General features: G+C 36.8%; 1 long non-coding RNA gene across 1 annotated transcript; it reads right to left on the reverse strand.

The window, feature by feature from the left end:
- Positions 1-1,530: 1,530 nt before the first annotated feature.
- Positions 1,531-11,760, reverse strand: LOC135218279 (uncharacterized). Its single transcript, XR_010315272.1, has 3 exons — positions 11,558-11,760; positions 4,657-4,766; positions 1,531-1,656 (listed from the first exon to the last, which is right to left on the reverse strand). It is a non-coding gene; the product is annotated as an uncharacterized LOC135218279 (long non-coding RNA).
- Between the last annotated feature and the right edge of the window lie 14,927 nt (positions 11,761-26,687).

The raw sequence follows: 26,687 nt of genomic DNA on the forward strand, positions 1-26,687 counted from the left end.
GCTGCTGCAGTGCTGTGTTTAATACTTCAGCGCCCACAAGCCATTCATAGCTCTTCTGGTCAACAACTTCTGTGTCTTTAACAAAGTCATTTCGACACAAGGAGACTCAGAAGAAGAAGAGAGTTGTTGTCTTGAAATTGCCAAACGTGTAGTGCTTCAGAATTCAGTCTTCTTTCTCTCTCTCCTACTTTTATCTGGGGTCGGTGTTTCTGACAGCTCTCCTCCACCTGCCTCAATCATAGACACCGTCTTCTGACAGTCGCTTCTCTCAGATTTTCTTTAAATGCATCCATCCACCTTGGCTTCTTCGGTTTTCCTCTCGCTTTCCTAACCAACTGCTTCATCTGCATCAATCTCCTCTGTATGTACATATGTCCTCTCCCTTCTCATTATATGACCGTCCATCGCAGTCTTCTTTCCTGCACCTTCTGTGATAGATCTACCATTTTTGTATTTCCTCTTATTCTCTTATTCTTGTGCTTGTCATTTCTGTAACTCCACACGGATATCCATCCAAGCATTTTGACTTCTACACTATACATTCCCCAGAATTTTTGACATTTCATATTTCACCACTTCTCGCCCCCATTCCTATCGGGGCTAAACTTCGACTTGAAGGGCATCGGGATTGTCACTACTCATCTCAGCAACCTCGAAAAGTGAGAACTTATATCTATCGTTTTCAGTTATTTTTACATGTCACCCCCTTCCCAAACCCCACCCCCTTCAGTGCCAGTGACATTTTACCCCCACAGTATTCTTTTTCAGATAGTAAGTCATCTGTGTACAGAAATGAGGTATGATAAACACATAGAGTTCATTTAGCTGCTAAGTATGCGGGGAGAACCAGCCCCGTCTCAGGAAAGACATCCCCACCCCAACCCCCATTGATGCCCTTTGGTTCTAGTAATGTCTTACCCACACACACACACATACATACATCCTATTTATATATTATATATATATATATATATATATATATATATGTATATATATACATACATATATATTATATATATATATATCTATATATATATATATATCTATATATATATATATATATATAGTATAGATATATATATATATATATATATATATATATTTATGTCACTTATTAGCAAGTGACATGCAACAATTAATAAAGCTGAGGCCACAGGAAAATAAAAGAAAATGTTCTTATATATATATATATATATATATTATATATATATATATATATGTGTGTGTGTGTGTGTGTATGTGTGTGTGTGGTGTGTGTATGTGTGCGTGTATCACTTTCACACGTGATTCGTTCATCACCACAGGTAAAAACATTAAAGACGGGTTGTAGGTCTTTATTTCCTAGGCATTGGCTTGGGAATAAAGTCGAAAACGGTCAGAACCTTTTCACCTGTAGTAATATGTAGTGTATATATATACGTGTGTGTGTATGTGTGTGTGTGTGTGAAGGCCTCTGTTCAGTAGTTCCTCTGTCGCACAACCTGTCAGTTACCTCTTTGGAATGGATCTAAAATCTCTCTGGAAGTCGTCCCTCACGCCTGTCCTCCTCATCTGGGGTCCCCTGTGGAGTTCCTTGAAAGACGGAGAGGGAGATGGTGACAGTTGGGGGGCATCCCCTCCGAATGTCAATTCTTCTTCACTGAAGCTCACCTGCTGCTGCAGAACGAGAGAATTGTTGGTATTTTGAACCCAAAAGAAGCGTCGCTATGAACAAAGTTGAAACGTTAGCAATAAAAGAATTCTCTACATAAATTTTGTTCAAGTATACGAGAACTTTGAGGAAAACGTATATGAGATAAGCAAGGTCATGATGGAAATTTGTTAAGGCTCAGAAAAAATTGTAAAAAGCAGCATTTTTTAGTGTTCATAGTTGGGCAGACTTAACACAGGAATGTTTTTACTCCAGGAGCTGAAAATAGACCTCGTGGTCATTAATGTTCTTCAGACGAGCCACTGATGTATTTCCATTTCATAGGCTCTTTAGTGTTGCGAAACTTTGTCTTGAGAGTAAAAACTTGTCGTAGTTCAGTTGTATAGAGTCCACCCAGTCAACCTGCTTGTGTGAAGATAGGTAGTGAAAAACGGTCAGGAAGGGAAAATGGATAATTTAGAATCCTGAGAGAAAAGAACATCCAGAAACATGGAGCACTATGGATGGCAACAAGCTGGAACCCAATGGCTCCCCTCTTTTCATGGCGGACTTTTTATAGTGCTCATTTCCTCTAAAAGGTCAGTTCATAAATCCAAAGTAGTGTGAAAATGCATTTTGTTGCAAAGACAAACTTTCTTAAAGGCTAATGAAGGTCCCGAAGATCGTCAAAAGGGAAATAAGAAGAAAATCAGCGTAAATATAAAGTCGAAGAACCAGAATGGATGAGTTGCATGTGTGAAGACAGGAGCAGTGAAAGAACGAACGCCCACTTGACATGAAGTTGACATGAAGTGGATGAGCAACCTGATGCAAAGACGTACACAGTAAATTTGTTGGTGGCTTATGTGTGTGTGCGTGTGTGTATGTGCATTGGTGGGGGAGGGGGTGGCCCAATGGTCAGGATTGATCAGTGCATGTGACTTATTGCAAAGTTGTGAAGAAGTTCTAAAACAACTTTAAAACAATATAAATAATGTCATGAATATATTATGATGTGGAACAATCAATAATTTATAACTGAAATTGTATGATAAATACAAGACTGTCACCGAGGCTTCGGAATGTCCTGGAATACTGTCAAGTAGGCAGTGCAGATAAAACTAACGAGTAACGTTTAATAAAAGCTATACATTAAATATTCTAGTTTATTGCGATTAATAGTTATTACAGTTGCTGACAGTTTCATATTTTAAACAACAGTTTCTGAAAGTCTAAGCGGAAGGAAATTACTTATAAGCCAAAAAGTAATGTTACTCTCAACAACGACTAATTCTGCTGGTATCTATCTATCTATCTATTTTCAACACCAAAGAGGCCATGCGCTCAGGCCTGTAGTCAGACTTCTGTTACGCCGTAGTACCAATTTATTTATGTGGATCTAAATAAATAATCAGCGAAACAATTCTGATTTGTCAGTTAGCATCTTTAGCATCGCAAGAACATATAACTCAAAGTAATAATTTAGTTTATCTAACAAAAGTACTGCTAAACCTCAGTCTTGAGTCATTCGTTGCAATGAATGGCTCAAAATCTACATTTAAAGACGCAAGAGCACAGTAACATCAGCATTGCGACGCAAAAGTATAAAATCAGAACAATCGGTATTTGTCATCAGGAGCGGGAAAATTATAGATATTATTATTCGTCATCAAAATATAATTCAGGGTAGTTATTCAAGTACGCGTTCTTTATCACGGAAAACTCTTCTCCTATCTTCATCGCCAGCAGACTTCCTAGACAACTCATCCTAACCTGGAGACCTCAGCTGCCCGATTGACTAAAGTAACTACAAGAGAAAAGGTGTCCTTTGACATTGTTGACTGAGGTACCTCTATGCGATCTCTAATCTCCTGAAACTTCCTCAAGGACCTGCGCCTGTCACAGATGTGGTCAACAGGACTTGAAAACAATTTCAGTATCAGTATACGTAGATCTTCTGAAGAATGTTTCCGATAAATACTTGTCAGAAAATCTCTCGCAGGAAGGAGAATAGTCTTATAATAATTACAGAACGATTTAACGACATTTCAGAACCTCAAGCATCGAATCACCCCTCATTTGTTCGTACCTTCCTCGCTGAACGCTGAGTCTATATACTCTCACTGATGCCTTTCCGAACTTGTTCTCGTTATGGTGTAACCTAAGCAAATACACCAATCTCAAAGTTAAATGATTCGTGAATGAACAGAACAGGCGGTCATTGTCATCTAATGATTAGATGACAGATGGTCTGAGGTACAGAAAGAAATACACCTCTTCAGTTTGGTAGTGTCACCATTGTAGGGAAGAAGATGAAATCAGGAAAAGCAACAAGCAATACTTGATAGCTGAGCAAAAAGAGAAAAACACTACAGAATCTGAATGCTTGATAACCATGCAAGCAGTCCTGCTAAATAACGACAGCTGTTGTTCAAAATGGTCTCAGGAAAGTTGGTGGAGGGAAAGCAGGCAACTGCCTTCTAATATCTTCCGGTGACAATTGTTGCACGAGAGTTTGCAATGCGAAGGATGTGAGGCAAGACTATGACAAGGGTGTCAAATAAACTCCATCACGTTGTGTTAGGAATTTTCTGTACAGAATGACGAGCAAAATAACCAGCGGGAAATACATATTTTCTCATTGTACTAGTTCCTCGTTGGACGAGTGGTTTACGTGCTCGCCTACCGATTCGCTAGTCGGGAGTTCGACTCCCCTCCCTGGCAACGTTGAATCAGAGAAATTTATTTCTGGTGATTATAAATTCGTTTCTCGATATACTGTGGTTCGAATCCCACAATAAGCTGTAGGTCCCGTTGCTAGGTAATCCTTGATACAATAATAACACTGAGAATTCCTCAAGAACTGCCTTTTACGGACTGTCATGTTCATTACATCGAAGACCTAACGTGTACTTAATTTGGCTGACCCCTTAGAATATGGCAGGAAGCACATGCATTGGAAACTCATGCTGGGGAGTAATTAGCAGAGGACAATGCTACGTAAGGGCAGCTCCCACATACTTTACCTGACGGAAAGGCAGCTGCCTGGAATGCTCCGGCCAGGGGACCTCGTCCTCGAACGAACTGTGGGGAAAGTTGCCACTGGTGCCGCGCTCTCTCCGAGGATGAGGACGCACTGCGGGAAGATCAATAAGCAAAGTTTTATTCTGCACCGCCGGGAAATGCAGTTCTTACACAGATCAAATCTCGTTAATTTGCTTTCCAGTGAGAATGCTTCTTCGTGTCTGTTCAGTATAAAAAGCGAAAATTCATTGAATCCTTTGTTTCTTGTTTTGTCTTTTTATTACTCGTAATGTAGTATCATTTCCGGAAGTAGCATTTCATTAGGCTAAAGGTTAAAACAGATTTTCTCTGACAAAGAATCTTGCGTATTTCTCTAGTAACTGTTACAGCCCTCAAGAATCCAAGAGACGCTACTGGTATCTGCTCATAGCGCAGTGACGTAACATGTGCTAAGTTTTAATTTGCAACTGGAATGTTTTTTTTTCTTCCTTTCTTTTTTGGGGGTTATGGGTGGAGGTGGGGGGTACCTACCTCATAGTAGGCTCCAAACATTGGCGTCTGATTCTGTCTCCAGTATTCCTTATTTTAACTTTGAAACTGTTGATTTTTCTCTTATTAGTTAGAGTTTATTTTTCTTGGATAAAAAATTAAAAAAGGCAAAGTAAAATGACTACTTTTGTTAAGGTTTGTAAGTTCATATGCACACACAAGTCACACTTATAATTTGGGATCTTTCAAATACAGCATAACGAGAGACAGACAGACAGACAGGTAGAAACATAGCAGAGAAAAGGCAAGGAAAGAGTTGTCATTAGGATAACTTATCTTATTATTTCGTTAATACACTGCCAAGACAACGATGACTAATAAGTTTTCAAAGAGAAATTTTTGCTCAACAAAACCCCTGATCTTTAAAAACAAAAATACCATTACGTTGCTGTTGAACACCAGAACTACAGTCTCCAGTCTCCTTCCAACTGATGATGAGAGAGAGAGAGAGAGAGAGAGAGAGAGAGAGAGAGAGAGAGAGAGAGAGAGAGAGAGAGAGAGATGCGAGTTTCGATCAAATTAGTCCTAATGTGGTACCGTGTGTATTTTCCTGGAAAGAACGAAACCAGATACTGATTGCCTAAAAAATATAAAAGCTTATTTTAAATAGATTTTAATATATAACCTTTATTTGTTTGATATATTTAGCATGTTTATCAAACAGTAATCAGTGCTAGGTTGCCTTAACAAGACGGCCTCAAATGGAGACGCTTCTTATTGGAAACAGCGCCATGAAAATGACATATTGAAGTCCTATTCCTTCACAAGAGCTCCGACTGCAGAGCCAATTAGCGCTGCCTGGCCAAGTGGGAGAACGATTTGCATAACGACGCATCGAGATTTCACTCACAAAATACAGAGTTGCTTAATCAAGGCCTGCAAGACAGTCATTCAACTGCATGCAAGTCAGTATTCTCTCTCTTCCTTTCATTTGTAATTAGTCGACGTTTTGTGCCTTTCAAAGTTTAGTCTGTACATGAGCCGTCATCTCACATATTATGTATGTGCAACTGTTACTACAGGTGAGATTTACTGTCACTTTTGACAGATAACTTTCCTCTATTAGCGGAAGGATTCCTTTTTTTTAGTTTTCTATAAAAGAAAACTTTTATGCCGGCTTCGTCTGTCAGTCCGCACTTTTTCCGTCCGCACTCAGATCTTAAATACTACTGAGGCTAGAGGGCTGCAAATTGGTAAGTTGATCATCCACCCTCCAATCATCAAACATACCAGATTGCAGCCCTCTGGCCTCAGTAGTTTTTATTTTATTTAAGTTTGCCATAATCGCACAACGATACAGGCCAGGCCACCACCGGGACGTGGTTAAAGTTTCATGGGCCTCGGCTCATACAGCATTATACCGAGACCCCTGAAAGCCAGATCTATTATCGGTGGCTGTACAGGAAACTCGATTGCGCGGAAGAAACTTTGGCGCATTTTTTACTTGTTTCTTCTCGCTTTTCTTTAGGGAAATAAAAATATCGATGATATAAACGATTTTTAACTTGTATGTAGTTTCTGCAAAGCGCCTGAGCAACGATGGACTTCTTGCCATTTAACCTGCTGGACAAGGAAGGCCTCGGAAGCTCTCATCATCATCAGCATCATATTTTACAAAAGGTTTGTTTCATGGATTGCCCGAAATAGTAGTATATCAAATTGAATTCCGAATTCACTTCTTCCACAGCTTTCAACTTTCGCATTGACTTCACTCACTCTCAATACAATGTTTGTACGTGAACTACTAGTTTACAGCAATATCCAAAGAATGCTTTGGATATTGGTATTCAGTACGACCAAGACAGGAGCAAGTTTGTTGTCTAACCTGCGAATGAGTCTCACGACGGTAAGGGCGGAGTCCACAGGCGCCATCTTGCACGAAAGCAATGGGATCAAAACAGTTAATACTGTGGTCACTTCTGCCTTAGGAGCACGAATCTGGAGTGGGTAGCTCAGTGAATGTTTTCCTCACTGCCAACGAAATCCGTTCTCGAACAGAAGAAGAAGAAGAAGAAGAAGAAGAAGAAGAAGAAGAAGAAGAAGAAGAACAGTGAATGCAAAACATGCAATGAAATTGATGGAAATGCACCTCATCCCAATATCGTGATTTGTCCTAAACGTCAGGGGTGGAGGAACGATAATCTCACTACTGTGTGGGGGCCATTTGATCATATGCCCAAAAGGTACCATAATAGATGCCATTGTGGTTCCCCAACAACACTCATCATTATTTCTGCAAAGCCTAACTGGAAACGGACTCATTTCTAACGGCCCGGCACATCCCAACCCTAACGAAATTCAAATGCTAATTTCTCCGAAAGTATTGAAGATAAAAGAAAGATTCTTTCCGCAGATTAAGCTTGACATCTTTCAGTTTCGTCCCATATAAGATTTATTTTTAAAATATCATAAATGCACATTTAAATGATGTTAACCCAATGATGGTTTAACTTGAAGCATCGTAAGTTATCACCTGAAGAACGCCATGCTGGCGATAAAGGTGATTATTATTATTTAGGTTAAGACTACAGGCAATGTTTCACTTTTCAAACCTTGTTTATCTCCGCTGCATCAGGGATCTGTATGCAGATGTTCGCTGTTCTCATCACTATTATTATTACGTTAGGAGCAGTCTCCTTGTAAGTACAAGTCCTGTGCGTGAGTATTAACCCTAATATTATTAATCAAGTCCGGAAATGTGTTATTATTATTATTATTATTATTATTATTATTATTATTATTATTATTATTATTATGATTATTATTATTATTCTTATTGTTTATTAATTTTTATTATTATTTTTATTATTATTATTATTATTCTTATTATTATTTATTATTATTTATTGAAAATTATATTAAAAGTAATTGCTGCCTCAGCTGCATTAATTTTATATAGGTTCTTCTCTATTTTCCTTTATAAAATTAATGCAGTTGAGGTTGCAATTACTTTTAATAAAACATGTTTAAAAGAGGGCTTACTTTCAGCATATTATTATAATTATTATTAGTATTATTATTATTATTACCGTCGCGTACGATTATTATTGTTATTATTATTATACAAACTCAGACATGGAGTATCATTTAATTTTTAAAAGGGTTAACTTTCTTCCTTTTATATGTGAATGAACGTCTGGATTTATGCCCAATGATATATAGCTCGTATTTTACTCGCTCTGCTCTAAAGGCTTTAAACTAATGAATGGCAGTGGTTGTTCCACTAAGTACATGTAGTACCTATCGTTGACGGAGGCTACGCCTGTTACAAGATGCAAAGCCGTGTCCAATAAACCATTATTAATCTCGCAATAAACTAGCCTCCCACGAGGCCCGATTCAGTTTAGTTCCCCAGCTGCGGTAAATGTGACTGGCTTCCTCGTTCACAACATAGCCGCGGGAAACTCCGCCGAAGGTTGAGTCTACGGCCAGAATCACAAAATAAACTAAGCTGAGTAAAATGTTAATTCGAAGAACTAATATGTTTGAGTGATGTTTCTCCTATTTGAATAATGTAAGCAGCACTATAGAAGATTCACATCAACCGTGCATTTGACGTCTAAGCCAGTCCCTTACGACGCTCCTGATTGGCCGTTGATAAGCTCATCACAGAGCTGGAAACTCTCAGTGTCTCGAGAGAGTTCACATGGGCAGGATGTGTGTTCCTCTTCTCCTGAGGGATTCGTCTTTCAAACGTATACCTCAGGAGAGGTGGAACACAAATCCTGCCCATGTGAACTCTCGAGAGAGACAGAGTTTCCAGCCCTGTGATTGGCTTATCAACAGCCAATCAGGAGCGTCGTAAGGGACGGGCCTAGATCATCAAATGCACGGTTGATGTGAATCTACTATAGTAAAATGTGGATTGAATGCACTCGAGTGATAGAATGCGAGAAGGTCGAGCCTTTCGCAGAACGCTCCTCACATTTGGATAAATGTCAGCAGAAAGTATTCAAGATACGTATATCACATGCGATAACCAATAAAGATCGAATAAAAACTAAATAATTGGTGATTGTTACAGCAAAAAAAAATCCTTTGCAATCACCAAAGAAAGGTGTTTCAGTTAGAGAGATTGACTTCTCTTCTGTTTAAACAGAGAACGCGGTTTGAACTGTTACCTTATAAATATATATTTTTTTTTTGAGCTAGACAACGACTAATTAATTTCTAAGCCTCCAACAAGCATCAAATAGGATAAATCAGCGCCGCCTATAAAGTCAGACGGGATCTGTACCTCATTAAAAACAATAACAATCAAAATATGATAAATAATGATATTGGATGTCTAACTCCAGACTGAAAATATCAAAATATGGAGATTGACACAAAGCATAAAGCCTCATCGATATTGCTCTCTGTTGAAAGGGATGCAATTTCGTTAAAAAATCGTTATATACGTATATTAAAAAAAGGCCAGTTCCTGTTATCACGAGGATATATAAAGGCTTATGGCAGTGAGCATTTTAACTGCTGTGTCTTGTATTAACATTTGTTACATAGCCATCTCTAATGAATTACTTATGGTTATCAAATCTGAATTTTTATTGTTTTCTGATCTCTTTTCTATTTTTGCATTTCAATTATCTTACAAAGCTACTCTGTTTATTATATACTCACATTCATGCGTCCTTCATATCCCTAGTTTCAATATTCAGTGCACGTCACGCGGTGCACTGTAGGCATTACTTAAGGTTCTTTGCAGTGTCCCGTCGGTCCCTACCAGCAACCAATTCCTCCTGTCGACTGTACCTCTGTCCATTTCTCGTTTTTCTAGTCTTACTTTCCTGCCTTTCCCAACAATTGTTTCACAGAGTAACTGCTTTGAGGTTTTCCTCCTGTTACACCTTTCAAATCCTTTTACTCTCAATTTCACTCTCAGCGCTGAGTGACCTCATAGGTTGCAGCGCTTGGTCTTTGGCCTAAATTTTATATACCATTCCATTCTCAAATAATTTTGAATTTCTGCTTGCTTCTCGATAACCTGGTAACCCTTTTCTCAAACAAATCTTTGTCAAAATTCTCCTTGTCCTCTCTCCTGCAGATTCCATATTCGTTCCAAATTGTCCGATAACATTTTCTTAACATTTGCCGCGAAATATGTGAAATTCTTTGTCTAGCATTTATCGAAGGACTCCAGCGTTTCTCTTCATTTCATATTTCTACATTTTTTCTTAGAGAGGAATCAGGTTCATTCTTTAACTAAGCTCTTCATAGTCTTCGAATTTTCCTTCTCATCCTATTGTTTCTTGGCTTATCGTTAAATCCAGTTTAGCTTTGTCATATTTGATGAGAATAACCCCTTCAGCCTCTTTGAATAGTTCCGAATCCTCCAAGAATCTCTATTTCATGTGTACTCTTCATTGTTTCGTGATCTTTCCATGTTTTATCATGAGTATCTCTTAACTTTAATTTAACATCGATTTGAACAATCTTAACCAATTTTGTGGTCTCTTTCGAACATTTCAATTTTTAATCCCTCCGTCCATTTCTCTCTCGTCCTCCCGTTATTTCTCTAGATATACAGATACTCCTGATGAATAAAAAATGCCAGTGAAATTGTAGAGGACTTCATCCGGACCACAAGTCAACCCTCATGAAACAACTGTATATGATTCCTGACCTGACACCAAACTGTCTTTGGAATAGTGTCGTGATAGGTGTGGCCAGTTCCTGGCCCGCGTAGGTCTTCGTTTCTTGCACATGCAATACAGTCGTTAAGCACAGCTAAGCTATTCATTTGCGACGTTTTCAACAACACAAAATTTTCAGAGAGGAAATGAAGCTGAGAGAGAGAGGAGAGAGAGAGAGAGAGAGAGAGAGAGAGAGACTCTAAATTGGTCATGACCATGAGTTTGAATATAGCCAGCGTTTGATGACATGTAATGAAGAGGCAAGACAAACATTGTATTGAGAACCTTAATCAGTCTAAGTAGTGCAATACATTTCATTTTAATGCACGAAGTCGTGAATTCTCAAATTTGTCAACAAGTTACGTAGTCATTGAGATTTAATTATTTGACAATACCATTTGATTCATAAATCATCCCCGTAAGGGCATTGGCGTTAGTGCACCTCACGCGGTGCACTGTAGGCAGTACTTAAGGTTGTTTGCAGCGTCCCTTCGGCCCTTGGCTACAACCCCTTTCGTTCGTTTTACTGTACCTCCATTCATATTCTCTCTTCCATCTTGTTGTCCATCCTCGCCTAACAATTGTTTCATAGTGCGACTGCTTTGAGGTTTCCCTCCTGTGATACCCTTCAAAACTTTGGCCTAAATTCATATTCTGTTTTACAATGATTAGCTTACTAAAATGAACAACTGCAGCTGTTTCACCAATTTTATAACCATACCTCTGACGTCATCCCTGCAATCTGTCACCTTCGTTTCTGATTTCCGCAGATCTGTCACCGACATCAAGCCGTGTCTGGGGTCAGTCGCTTCTTGGTCACTCCTGCGAGATGCGCCGCCCGACCATTCTCTCTGGATCCGTGTAGGCCTTGTTGCCGGTGCAAGAGACAGGGTTCGCTCCCTTTTATATTTCTTTGCCCTCGTCCTGCTCCCATTCTGAAAAAACATCAGGCTTAGCACTCTCAGTCCTTTTTGCAGAAGTGGACAGCAGTATAAAGTAAAATAAGTCTAACACCTAATGTTGGGTCATTTCTTTTAATGACGGTTCATCTTCTAGACGAAAGGATTTGCTTGATGAAGTGGGAAAGATTCTTTGTTTCTCAAGTTCCATCACAGAGCAAATCTCCGAGAATAGAATAAGCTCTGAACTGCATTACTTCTTCGTTTAAACCAGAAAATTCTCTCTACATGACGTATCCTTGCATTAGAATTTATATTTTTCGTTTTGAATTCATATCCTTTTCCCTCAGAATGAGATTCGGTGTTACGTGGCTATAAGTACTATCGTCTTGAACTTGGAACTCTGAAATTCAAGTAATTTCTGCTTAATCTCTTAGTGTAGACATCAAAAGCTATCAACTTATATCAAGATATATATATTGATATATATATATATATATATCTATAATATATATATATATATATTTATATATATATATATATATATATATAGTTTTATATATATATATATAGATATATATATAATATATCTATATATATATATATATATTGTATGAGGAGGATTGAGAGATGGCGAATATACATAGTTGCATTTCTGTTTCGCCAATGTTTCGAAGCTTCACCATCATCAGACAGAAGGTAAAAGCAGAAACACAAGTATACAAACAAGAAATCACGCTCAGAACGAAGACAGATTTCCGAAGAAGCAGTAAACGAAAGCAGAAGAGGACAGCCGGATTCACTGACGAAACGAACTGTAAAATAAAGAACGATTCTGCCCAGATAAGGAGGGTATCAGGACAAAATCCCCCGGAGGACAAAATACCCCAAAGACAAAATCCCCCTTGCCAGAATTTCCCCTTTTCTACCGTTTTGCTTGTTTTTCTAACAAGGCATTTTTGTTTACCAATAGTTACATTAACTAAATCTTCTTACTGTCATAGCAGTACAGTCGTTTGCTCATTTTTCTAAAAAGCGGTATACTTTTTCACTTACAAAGTTAGTTTAACTAAATCTACTTACAAAGAGTCCATTTTGTAAATCACTTTAGTATGCTTCCACCCATCGGTGATGGAATTTGTGAAGAGGAACAAAGGACAGGTGAAATTGTATCGTGAAGGATATATTTACGTTAAACACCTTTACTGGATAAGACCCAAACAACTTATAACAGATTTATACAAGAAGTAAAAATCTTGACAAATTGCTCACCTGCGAGTGTAATGATCGATTTTGAAAGAGCAATGGTGAATACTTTGATAGCGTACTTTCCTGAAGACGATGTTAAAGGCTGCTTTTTTCATTTGTGCCAAAATATTTACAGAAAAATACAAGAGTTCGGTTTACAAAAACCTTATCAAGACAATAATGAATTATCTCTTACAATGAGAATGATAGTGGCCCTTGCCTGTATTCCCCCTGAATCTGTTCATGAAGCGTTTGAAGAGCTCTATGATATTATGCCAGAGGAGAGTTTCTCGATTTTGGATGACTTTAAGGAGCACTATATTGGCAGGCCATGTCGACGAGGACGCCGAGAACCCACATTTAGCATACCTCTGTGGAATATGTATGCGAGAACAAACGATGAACTTAATTGTACCTATAATTCTGTGGAAGGATGGCATCACAGTTTCGTATTATTTGCCGAGTGTTCCCATCCAGTCATCTGGAAGTTTATGAGTCTCTTTGAGCGAGAAAACAACTTTCAGGATGTTCAGATGAATCAGATTATTTCTGGTATAGCCAGTGAACCACCTAGAAAGAAATATAAAGATGCCGCATCACGAATCAAATCAGTTGTGGTAACATAGCAAGAAAAAACATATTTAAATGATTTAAGAGGCATTGCATTTAACTTAGAGCTTTAAACACATGTTCAGTCGTTGAATAAACAAATTAGCATTTTTCCTGAATTTTGCATTTTCCTCCAATATTTTTTTGTAAGAATTCCATCTCCTGAAGATGAAAGCTAAGTCAGTTTAAAAACATTTCTATCGGTAATATTCAGTTAACTTAAACTATATATGCAATAACAAATATAAAACCAGCAAACGACTGTACGAGTATTTTAATATATTCTGTTTGGAACTATAAGCAATGAAAAATAAAACAAATTATTACTATTATTGGTTGCTTACATTTTCGTGACTTTATCTTTGTCCGGGGGGAATCTGTCCACGCGGGATTTTGTCCAGGGGGATTAATGTGTCCTACGGGGGATTTTGTCCGTTAGCGGCTTGCTACGTACTTTGAACATTTTGATCTGAAATTGACGAATTGCATTCGTTTGCATTTTTCATTATACGGAAGGACTCTTTTTATTCAACGTACACCCCAATATAGTGGATTCGGCTATACTTTGAGTGTAGTCTGACTCAACGATGGGAATAAATTTGTATTTTCACCTTTTTTTATGTGGGGGACGAAGCAAAGTAACTTCTAAGCTTATATATCGGGAAAGTACATTTGTAAACTACCCAAGAACCCTAAGACAACCAACAATGTCTTTGAACCAGAAAAGAGCCATTTTTTGTGGGATTCATAAGAAACATCTTTGGGTTAAGTCACTAGAATTGTTTCCTTTGAACTATAATCGATTGAAAACTTGTAACCAGGCAGACAAGTCAAAGAAGCATAAATTCAAATTTCAGTACCTAAAGGAAGTACAATAATGAAATTGCCGCTGAAACCTATCATTTCCGAAATGTCCTGTGATATTTCTCAAATAAAGGTTTGGGTAACAGTTGGTGCCAGAATATATTCTAAGTTGCCCAACTTCATCGTGCAATCTGGAAGAGGAGAAAAAGGCTGTGGCAACAGCGAAAAAAGACTATCAAGTCTGCAAGTGAAAAAGCACAAGCAGCAAATATGAAATGCAAAAACGGTGCAAGCAATTATTTTGCGAAAAACGGAAGTGGAAAAGCGTTGATCAGACCTGGTTTTACAAAGCATAAAAAAGAAGGTTCAGTAGTAACATTGACATAAATAGAATATAATTACAGGCTCGTAATGAAGACGTATATAAAACAGGATAATAGCAATGACCTGTTAAGCTAGCATCCACAGAAAATATTGCCTTTATGGAAAGAACAACAGACTCAAGACTGCAGTGAAATGGTATATATACGACGACAACTACAGCTATGGAGGGGCGGGGGAAGTGGGGGTGTGCCACCAAAGATTGGAACATCTACTGCCAACCAGCTTAGCTGCAGTAAGGCCCCGACTTAAAAAGGGTCACCAGAGATCATTATTGGTCGCCACAGAAAACCTATCAAAGAAGGTCTGGTATAATATGCATGAAACTATATTGCTGTGAACTATATTGCAGTGAACAGTCTCTCCTGTCAAAATGGGCCTGATAACGCAAATAGCATGCCAAATTATTTCTTCCAATATCTCTCTCTCTCTCTCTCTCTCTCTCTCTCTCTCTCTCTCTCTCTCTCTCGGAAATGTTTCTGTATCTACGTACCACTACTATCTGAAAGATACGATCAATAAGACAATATTCAGAAAAGTCACCGCAAACTGAAACCAATATGCACAATCTGTGGTCACAATATTGAGTTTCATCAAAACGAGAACAAAGTTTCGAAAAAAAAGAAAACTGGAATTTAGGAAAAGAAATTAAGTTCAGTACTGCAATGTTGCAGCTCAGAAAACATAAATAGCTAAAAAGGAATCTTATGCAAATTGGACACATTATGCAGCCACCGACAAAAGGGCAAAATGCGATTTTCTTTTATAGCATTATACATACTACATGTATACATACATACATACATACATACATACATACATACATACATACTATATATATGTATAGTATATATATATATATATATATATATATATATATATATATATATATATATATATGATGGAGATTTCTATTTGTACAGCTTTCAGTGGAATAAAATGCCGGAGAAAAAAAAGCTATTTTTCCTGGCAGTCGTCCGTCCTCCGGGATATGAAGACGCTTACCTGCACAACGAGGAGCCGGTAGAACTGCAGTGCAATGACGAGAGTGTTTTTGGCCGTGAAGAAGACGTTCATGTAGGAGACGATGCTGTAATGCAGAATCAGGAGCAGACGGAAGGCGAGAAAAGGTGCGTCTTGCAGGACGATATCTAGAAAGACGCCGCACACGACCAAGTCGCAGCAAAAGCCGAGGCAAGAAGAGCAACAGGAAGATGATGATGATGATGATGACGGAGACGAGGATGAGAAAGAAGACGCGTTGTTCTTCTTCTTTTTCGTCCTGACGTTACTGGTGCAGCAGCCGCAGCAGATCATTCCCCCATCGCCACCTTCGTCGTCTCCATTGTTGCGGAGGAGCCAGCATTTCTTCTCGCCTTTCATGGCATCGCGCCTTTCTTTGTCCTCACCCTGTCGGCGGATATAACTTTAGTCAGAAGGACGTCACAGTAATGGAAAGACCCGCTGCATGAGAGAGTCTTGTAGAAGAAGATAAAAATATCAAAACAACACATTTTGTTCTGTGGCTGCGAGTAGTTGACGGCACCATTCTGTTGATTTACAGAGCCATGGGCCAGTAAAGAAAAAAATAATATTCTTTGTAAGACTATTTATCGCATTTGCTTTTTGTTTTCATTTTATATCTTATAGTTCAGTCATTCGTTACCTTTATTTTGCATCGATTATCCAATTCACAAAGATATACGAACATTAGTAGAAGACGGGGCTAACAACAGGATTAATATTCACAGTTGCTACTTATGAAGATTATTTTACATGATCACATTCCGTTGCGACAACAATTCATAAGCACGTGAAGTGGCTTTAACCGTTTGTTATATTATGAGTTGCATTTGAACAGATTGACATCCGCAGAACCCTAACTTACACACGCGAGTTGTAAATCTTCTACACGTTTCATTTTTTTTTTCCCACTTCTTGAGAATTTCATGCCACGTCCTCCTTTGTCACGCAGAAGCTGGTTGCTTCACTCGTTGTCCCTTCGGTTCTGTTTTTGACATTCTGAACTCTCACCTTGCTTTCGTTTTACCTGTTTCATATAACCAAATTGCAACCCTTTCGGAGGTACGTCATTCTGAGTCTCGGAAACGTCCGGCGAATGACCACGGGAATATAATTACAGGAGACGTACCTGAGAGGCAGGAATGATGATAGTAAACTGCAGGAGACTCCAGGACCAAATGGCTAAAACCAAGAAGAAGAGAACCTCCTTATTGGCGATGCGGTCGTCTTTGAAGGAATCGAAGAACTCGATGATGTCGGCTGCAGTGCCGATGTGGACCAAGAGGAGCTGAGAGAGTTGTTCTCGAGTGAGAGTTCCTAAGGGCAGCAGCCAGCGTCCCAAGATGAGCGCCAACATCAAGAACTGTTCCAAAAGGGTCACCCAGACTTCCTCACTTACTTCCACTCTGAAGCCTAGGTGCTGCAATACATAAGAACGTCTGAGCGAATGAATTCCCCCACAATGTTTACTCTTAAAACCTGCGTTCACTTGAGTATGTCTTCATAATTTCTGACAAAGGCCAATCATTTACAGTGTGAATGAAAGAAGAATTGAGAATTACGTTTAAAGCAGCCAAGGAAGTCAGATTAAGCGTAGCAAATTCTCCCGTGGCATTGAAGTAAGTCCAGGAACCTTTGTAATACTTATCCAGTTCCAAAAGCCAAATAGCAGGTACCACTGAACTCAAGTAGAGGAAGATACTCGGGCAGAACCTGGAAAAGGGATGGAGTGTTTATATCTATAATCATAATGTATGTTACTAAAATTGCTAGATAAAAGCTGTCATTCTTAGGTAAAAGGCTTTCCTGTATTTTCTTTTAACAAATGTTGTTCACCAACATTTTGTAATTATTTAAATGATGACAAAAGATAAAAAGAGAGCACAGATGGACACACACATATATACGTATATATATTTATGTGTGTGTGTATATATATGTATATATATATATTATATGTATATATATATATATATATATATATATATATATAGGGTCCAGGAATCCACCAAACATTGTGAAGAATATTTTATTAGGACGTTTTCATACTACTTCAGAGTACATCTTCAGCCTGTAATTATAAATTGTGACAATTTTAATTAACAGTAAAATAACACATTAAGACTAAAACATTAAGATAATAAGTTAATTAAAACCTTAGAGAACATTTAAAAACAAGCAATAGACTAAAACTTTAAAAAATATGGTAATTAAAATTTATAGAAACATTTAAAACAAATAATGAGAGGACAAGTAACCCTAAGTGAAAAGTAGAGAAGGAATGATTTGAAAACACAGTTCGGCCCAGATCTCAGTTATGCTAAATACAACGTGGCAGCAGCCACGTTTGCATTTAGAGAAGGAACCAAAGTCGTTTGATGTATATGACTCAAGTGTCGTTAAGTAATTGTTTGGGAGTGCTGTCAATAATTAGAGAATGTGTTTTATCAATATTAATTTTACATATTTGGCGTGGTTACGGATATTGGATAATTCTGGATTTGTTATTCGTTGTCCTGTTCTGTAGCTAACACCTAAGTGACTAGAATATCTCACTTTTAGTAACCGTTTGGTCGATCCGACGTAAATACCAGGACACCCGGACAATTAAATTTATAAATGACGTCGGATCTCATGAACGGTGGTAGTTTTTCTTTTTGTGTGTAAAAATGTGCCAATTTTTAATGGGTTGACAGGAATCAAGTTTAATTTTAAACAACCTATTTCACTTTCAATGATTTTCCTTATTCGCTCGCCTAATTTGGTTTTTATATGTAAAAGGATGGTACAGTACATTACTAGCTTCTTAACATCATAGGAAGGAACTGATCAGAAAAATTATTATTTAAAATTCTATTTACGACATTATAAAAAACATTTACTGGATAAGAATTGTTAATAAATACCTCTTTAAAAATTCAATTTCTTCGTGAAATAAATGCCAATTTGAGGTATATTTCATAGCTCTAAAAACCAGGGTTGAGATGGCATTAATTTTAAAATTCAAGAAACAAAAACTATGAAAATTATTCCCACCCAAACCCGAAAATGTATGTTTCCTAAAAATGGTAGTGTTGAGTCTATCATTTTCCTTAACAATCTTCAGATCTAAAAATGACAAGCAGTTTATTATCCTTCGGTTTCCATAGTAAAATTTATATTATGATGCTGGCTATTCACAAAATCCAAGAAGGCTTCACTTTGCCACTTATATTTAAATAATAAAAAAGTGTCATCAACATACCTTCGATAAAAGTGTGCTTAAAATTAGAAGGGCATTCTGTTAAAAATTTTGATTCTAAAAAGTCCATAAAAATATCTGCAAATATAAGGGGCCAACGGGGACCCCATAGCCAAACCCTCGACCTGCGAGTACAATTTGGAATTAAAAGTAAAAACTGAATCTTGCACTGCAAGTTCTAAAAGTTGTTTGAATAAAATTCTATCAAATCCATGGAAGCATGTGGTATTTAAAAAAACTTTATCTAAAATAATCTCAATTGTTTCTTCTACTGGTATGTTTTTTGTAAAAAAGATTCAATGTCAAGACTTATCATGTAAAGATCTGAAATCTTGTCTGACAATTAATTCCTGAAATTCGTAGCCATTTTTAACTGTGTTAACAGGATGTGCAAATTCAGACAACAATTTGGCCACATATTTAGAGATGTTAAAGTTAGGACGTTTAAATTGGATGGACACTATAGGGCGTAATGGGGGAAAACCTTCTTTATGTTATTTTGGTAGACCATACAGGATACCGAAAGATGAACCAGTGACAAAAGGTTATAATATTTTGTTGTTTCATTAATGATTTTTAGACTTTTTAATTTTCTAAGAAATCTATTGATTCTGTCTTCTCGTTTAAATATCTCGAGAAAAACTTAAATCTTCCAATAATTTGAATTTGGTGGTGTCAGCTAGAATGTTGAGAACTTTTCTATTGTAGTCGTGCTTGTTAAGTATAACTATAACCTTTACCTTTATCGGTTTACATATAATGATATTTTTGTTATTGGGAGATTTAAGTTTTTCTGAGATATTTAAACGAGAATTTTAAAATTAATGCCATCTCAACCCTGGTTTTTAGAGCTATGAAATATACCTCAAATTGGCATTTATTTCACGAAGAAATTGAATTTTTAAAGAGGTATTTTATTAACAATTCTTATCCAGTAAATGTTTTTTGTTTTTATAATGTCGTAATAGAATTTTAAATAATAATTTTTCTGAGCAAGTTCCTTCCTATGATGTTAAGAAGCTAGTAATTGTACTGTACCATTCCTTTTACATATAAAAACAAATTAGCGAGCGAATAAGGAAAATCATTGAAAGTGAAATAGGTTGTTTAAAATTAAACTTGATTCCTGTCAACCCATTAAAAATTGGCACATTTTTTACACACAAAGAAAATACCACCGTTCATGAGATCCCGACGGGTCATTTATAAATTTAATTGTCCGGGTTGTCCTGGTATTTACGTCGGATCGACCAAACGTTACTAAAAGTGAGATATTCTAGTCACTTAGGTGTTAGCTACAGAACAGGACAACGAATAACAAATCCAGAATTATCCAATATCCGTAACCACGCCAAAATATGTAAAATTAATATTGATAAAACACATTTCTCAATATTGACAGCACTCCCAACAATTACTTAACGACACTTGAGTCATTATACATCAAACGACTGTTCCTTCTCTAAATGCAAACGTGGCTGCTGCCACGTTGTATTTAGCATAACTGAGATCTGGGCCGAACTGTGTTTTCAAATCATTCCCTTATCTACTTTCACTTAGGGTACTTGTCCTCTCCTTATTTGTTTTGTTTTAAATGTTTTCCTATAATTTTTAATTACCCTATTTTTTAAAGTTTTAGTCTATTGCTTGTTTTAAATGTTCTCTAAGGTTTTTAATTAACTGTATCTTAATGGGTTTTAGTCTTAATGTGTTATTTTACTGTTAATTAAATTGTCACAATTTATAATTACAGGCTGAAGATGTACTCTGAAGTAGTATGAAACGTTCCTAATAAAATATTCTTCACAATGTTTGGTGGATTCCTGGACCTTTTTTAATGCTCTCATCTGATTGAATATTCGCCCGCCTTCAGGATGTTTCAGCAGTTTTTCGTCCTTCTGTTCCTTCTCAAACTTCGCCTCAGGAGAATACACAGTTTTGCCCAGGTCGTCGTTGGACGTTACCCTTTTGATGTATTACAATTATCAAGACAATATGAGAAAATTACCTTAAGAATTGAAAAGGCGAAATGTGACCTCAGCTTCCTAGAATACTGTCAGCTCAACGGAGGTTTACCCAAGATTTCTCCGATTCAAATTGTACAAATCTTCGTTATATAATACCACATTTTTATATTATGCCCTTGAAGACTTATTGTCGCAGGAAATAAACTCTAAATAAAAATCGTATCATTGACAGTTTACGTATTGTCCAACAAAAATGCACAATCTGCCTTGTTCTGTAATTGACCTTTTTGGATTCCGTGTGTACAAAAAACTTTTTGTAAATTTATTAACGATTTTATTCAAACCACTTTTAACAGACATGTAAAGAAATTGGAAGCTTTAGGTGTTTTTATTCCAAATTTTAATAACAGAAAACATTGTATTCATAATTTGTCTGACTATGTCTTGTCTAAACGGGATGGAGGAGTTTATTTTAATCCTTCGGCCCTAGATTTCTGTATTCCATCTTATAGACCTAAATTATGCTAAGTTCTATTTTTTCCTTTTTGAGATTCTGTTCCAGAGACTCAGTGTCCCTAAACGTTGTTAATGATTTGAGTAATTTACAGCATAAATTATCTAACGCCCTACATGATGTGTATAAGAATTTGAAAGTTAAATGGTATCCTTTCTTTAAGAAGGATGATTTGATAATTCTGAAAAAACTGAAAGAGAATGACAAATATCATTATATGTAAACCGGATAAAGGTAAAGGTATTAGTTATACTTAACAAGCACGACTACAATAGAAAAGTTCTCAACATTCTAGCTGACACCTTCAAATTCAAATTATTGGGAGATTTAAGTTTTTTTTTTCTGAGATATTTAAACGAGAAGACAGAATCAATAGATTTCTAGAAAATTAAAAGTCTAAAAATCATTAATGAAACAACATATGATAACCTTTTTGTCACTGGTTCATCTTTCGGTATCCTGTATGGTCTACCAAAAATACATAAAGAAGGTTTTTCCCATTCCCCGCCCCTATAGTGTCATCCATTAAAAGTCCTAACTTTCAACATCTCTAAATATTGTGGCCAAATTGTTGTCTGAATTTGCACATCCTGTTAACACAGTTAAAAATGGCTACGAATTTCAGGAATTAAGTTGTCAGACAAGATTCAGATCTTTACATGAATAAGTCTTGACATTGAATCACTTTTTACAAACATACCAGTAGAAGAAACAATTGAGATTATTTTAGATAAAGTTTTTTTAAATACCACATGCTTCCATGGATTTGATAGAATTTTATTCAAACAACTTTTTAGAACTTGCAGTGCAAGATTCAGTTTTTACTTTTAATTCCAAATTGTACTCGCAGGTCCGAGGGGTTTTGGCCTATGGGGTCCCCGTTGGCCCCTATATTTGCAGATATTTTTATGGACTTTTTAGAATCAAAATTTTTAACAGAATGCCCTTCTAATTTTAAGCCACACTTTTATCGAAGGTATGTGATGACACTTTTTTATTATTAAATATAAGTGGCAAAGTGAAGCCTTCTTGGATTTTGTGAATAGCCAGCATCATAATATAAATTTGGTTTTACTATGGAAACCGAGGATAATAACTGCTTGTCATTTTTGATCTGAAGATTGTTAAGGAAATGATAGACTCACACTACCATTTTTAGGAAACATACATTTTCGGGTTTGGGTAATAATTTTCATAGTTTTTGTTTCTTGAATTTTAAAATTAATGCCATCTCAACCCTGGTTTTTAGAGCTATGAAATATACCTCAAATTGGCATTTATTTCACGAAGAAATTGAATTTTTAAAGAGGTATTTTATTAACAATTCTTATCCAGTAAATGTTTTTTATAATGTCGTAAATAGAATTTTAAATAATAATTTTTCTGAGCAAGTTCCTTCCTATGATGCCGTAAGCTAGTAATGTACTGTACCATTCCTTTTACATATAAAAACAAATTAGGCGAGCGAATAAGGAAAATCATTGAAGTGAAAATAGGTTGTTTAAATTAAACTTGATTCCTGTCAACCCTTATTAAAAATTGGCACTTTTTTACACACAAAGAAAAAGACTACCACCGTTCAATGAGATCCGACGTCATTTATAAATTTGTTTAATTGTCCCGGTTTGTACCTGGTATTTACGTCGGATTCGACCAAACGGTTACTGAAACAAAAGTGAGATATTCTAGTCACTTAGGTGTTAGCTACAGAACAGGACAACGAATAACAAATCCAGAATTATCCAATATCCGTAACCACGCCAAAATATGTAAAATTAATATTGATAAAACACATTTCTCAATCACTTGACAGCACTCCCAACAATTACTTAACGACACTTGAGTCATTATACATCAAACGACTGGTTCCTCTCTAAATGCAAACGTGGCTGCTGCCACGTTGTATTTAGCATAACTGAGATCTGGGCCGAACTGTGTTTTCAAATCATTCCCTTCTCTACTTTCACTTAGGGTACTTGTCCGTCTCATTATTTGTTTTAAATGTTTCTATAAATTTTAATTACATATTTTTTTAAAGTTTTAGTGTCTATGCTTGTTTTAAATGTTCTCTAACGGTTTTTAATTAACTTATTATCTTAATGTTTTAGTCTTAATGTGTTATTTTACTGTTAATTAAATTGTCACAATTTATAATTACAGGCTGAAGATGTACTCTGAAGTAGTATGAAACGTTCCTAATAAAATATTCTTCACAATGTTTGGTGGAATTCCTGGACCCTTTTTAATGCTCTCATCTGCTTGAATATTTATATATATATATATATATATATATATATAGTATATTATATATATATATATATATATATATATATATATATATATATGTATGTAGTATGTATATTGTTTGTTTTAAATGCAAACGCCGACTGGACAAGCAATCAAGTGGTCATATCCAGACTAACGCCCCCAAAAAAAAAAGCAAGAAAAAAGAAGGGAATGAGACTGAGCTCAAAGGAAGCAACTAACCTGTAAATGAATGATGCTAAGATATGCGTTAGAAACATTCATATCGTACAGATGTTTAAACATTGGTCAGACCATTCTTTACCAAAGCGCAATACTATTTCTGCTTTGATTGGAAGTAAACGCTCAGCGTTGCTTCGTGAACATATTCCAAATAACCAAAAGATTTGGCAGATAGGGAATGAAGTTACCTACAAAAAAAAAAAAAAAAAAAAGCTTCCACCAGAACTACAAAGACACCCCTCAGAAAACCTAAAAGAATTAATTTCTTCCAAACCATGGCCATGCACTCCCAAAGGAAGTTCTGGTGGAGGATATCTCAGCCAAATAGCAGAGTGGAAGCTCCTCTCAGAAACCATGGTTTATAGCCACGCAGCCAAAATATTGGCCCATGGGTTCACCCCCACGGTGCGTACAACCCAGCCCACCACCCTCCTCTGCCACCATGGGTTCCTCAGACCCAAATGTGTTTCCAAGAGAAAGGCCCTTCGGTTAACCATGGTCCTTAGATCACTAGGAAAGACCCAGATGAGAATGTCTGGGTCTAATCACTAATCATATCTTGATACTAACTTTATTCTTATATACCTCGCAACAAATTAAAAACAATAACAGATGACTCACGAGCTTCTTAGCAAGATTCAAGATATTGAACTCCAGATCAATGGCTCCGCCACGGATGTGCCCCATTTTCAATTAAAAACATCTCACAAGAAATAATAGTATTGGAGACTTCTAGTTAGTATTAATTTGGAGAATTCCACAAATAAGAGCTGCTTTTCTGCATCTGCACTGATCTATCTTGGTTACTGCAACAAATATATGCTAAAGTGTACCAAGAAGGCTTGGAGGAAGGGAAACGCCCTTTGAGTTTGCTTCCAAGGGTAAAAAAGAGCACCTGAATTCTTCACGTCACTCAAGGAATTCCATAAATTTTCTAGAAAGAAACCAAAGACTAAATATCAAGATATGTTTGTAGAATTTTGATAAAGATCAGACATGAAGGAGCAACGAGACTAAAGAGACGCTGAAGATGCCCCATTCCTTACCACTTCCATTCTCTCGACTCCTTCAGGATCAACGTGAAGACGGTTTCCAGCGCTAAGGTGACGAGCGAGAGACTCAGATACCAGTATCGCACTTCACCTGTCGCCGTCACTACCTGCAAGTACAGCTGAGTGAGAAAGGTGGGATTTGATTATGAAACATCAACTTTAAAAGCATGTCACGAAGGCCAGACTGGATGAGTCACTTACTGTCATTTACATCAACTTTAGACCACTGTTGTCCGCATGCGCTTACCTGCCAAATAACAAGAAACCCATGGCAAGTGAACATCAGTCTTGCAAAGATGGCTTTTGCAATGTCTAGCATTAGGTCTTTCTCTCTCCCCGTCTCTCTTTCTTAGATGGAATCTTCGTCAAGAGTTCGTGATATGCGGGAAGTTATATCTTTTAATTCCTGAACTGTTGTCTTAACACCCAATCCCCAAACTGGAATACAATGGCTGATTAGTAAAGTATGATACAGTCACAAGTAAATTTGGTCAATCGACTAACATTTAACTGGCTATAATTTATTTCCATTCTTTGGTCAAATGAAATGCGAATGCTAAGACATGTCTGATCCAAAATTCGATTTATTATTTAGGTTAACTTCATAAATGAAAAATCCCCCATAATTTCATCATCTAAATACAGGATGAACTAAAATAACTCCCTTATCGCTGAAATGCCTTTAACTCTTGTTGAAAATGGATGGTCCAATATGAGTACAGTTGAACCCTCCTCCTTACCATTCTCTTCAATTCTCTCTCATATCAGCCTACGGTTTAATGTCCTCCTTCCTCAGTTCAAATCTTGAAATATACCTTGGCTTTAGTGGTACACCATCATTTCTGAATGTTTTATCACTGTCATCTTTATCTGATACTGAGGAACCATTACTCTTCTCATTCATTCCTTGAGAACATTTCCTTCGTCCAGACATATCTTTCACACCCTTTGTCAGCCATTCACATTCCCCTTCATCCCTTAGGACAGCAACTCATTTGCAACCCGATCGATTCCAGGCGCCCTTTCTACTCTTCAGTCACTCTATTGCCCTCTTTATATCATCAGCAGTCAACTGAACAAGCATTCTTTAATGTGCACTACCTTTTCTTCTCTTTCATCACTCAATCTACCTCCTTCCTGTCCTCCACATTCGTCAATTCTTCGAAATATGCCCTCTGTCTACTCAGGATTTCGCTTTGCATTTTCCGTCTTTCATTCACATATCAGTTACGTGCAATAGCCATTCGCTCTGCTCGTAATTTACCTTATATTAAGAACAATTTGTTTTCTCCTATAGTATTCGCTTTACCCTACAGTTTTTTGGCATGCCCTGCTGCTTTTTATTCACTTATTTAATTATCTTATGCATCCCTTTTCTATAGGACTACAATGGCAGTTCATATAATTTTCTTATCACGAGCACTCTAATTTCATCATTCCGCCATGTGCAAATTGTACTTCTTCCTCCCCTCCTTTTCACGCAAAAACTCTGAAGATTCTGTGACTCATTCGCGAATTTTACATACTTCACATATACTTACTCCATCTCTGTATCTTAAGCCCTGGTCCATCTTCCATCTATTTTCTCCCTGTCACTTTATTACATCAATTTCACCTAATTATATT

The sequence above is a fragment of the Macrobrachium nipponense genome, chromosome 9 (genome assembly GCF_015104395.2).
Source record: "Macrobrachium nipponense isolate FS-2020 chromosome 9, ASM1510439v2, whole genome shotgun sequence".
Lineage (NCBI taxonomy): Eukaryota > Metazoa > Arthropoda > Malacostraca > Decapoda > Palaemonidae > Macrobrachium > Macrobrachium nipponense.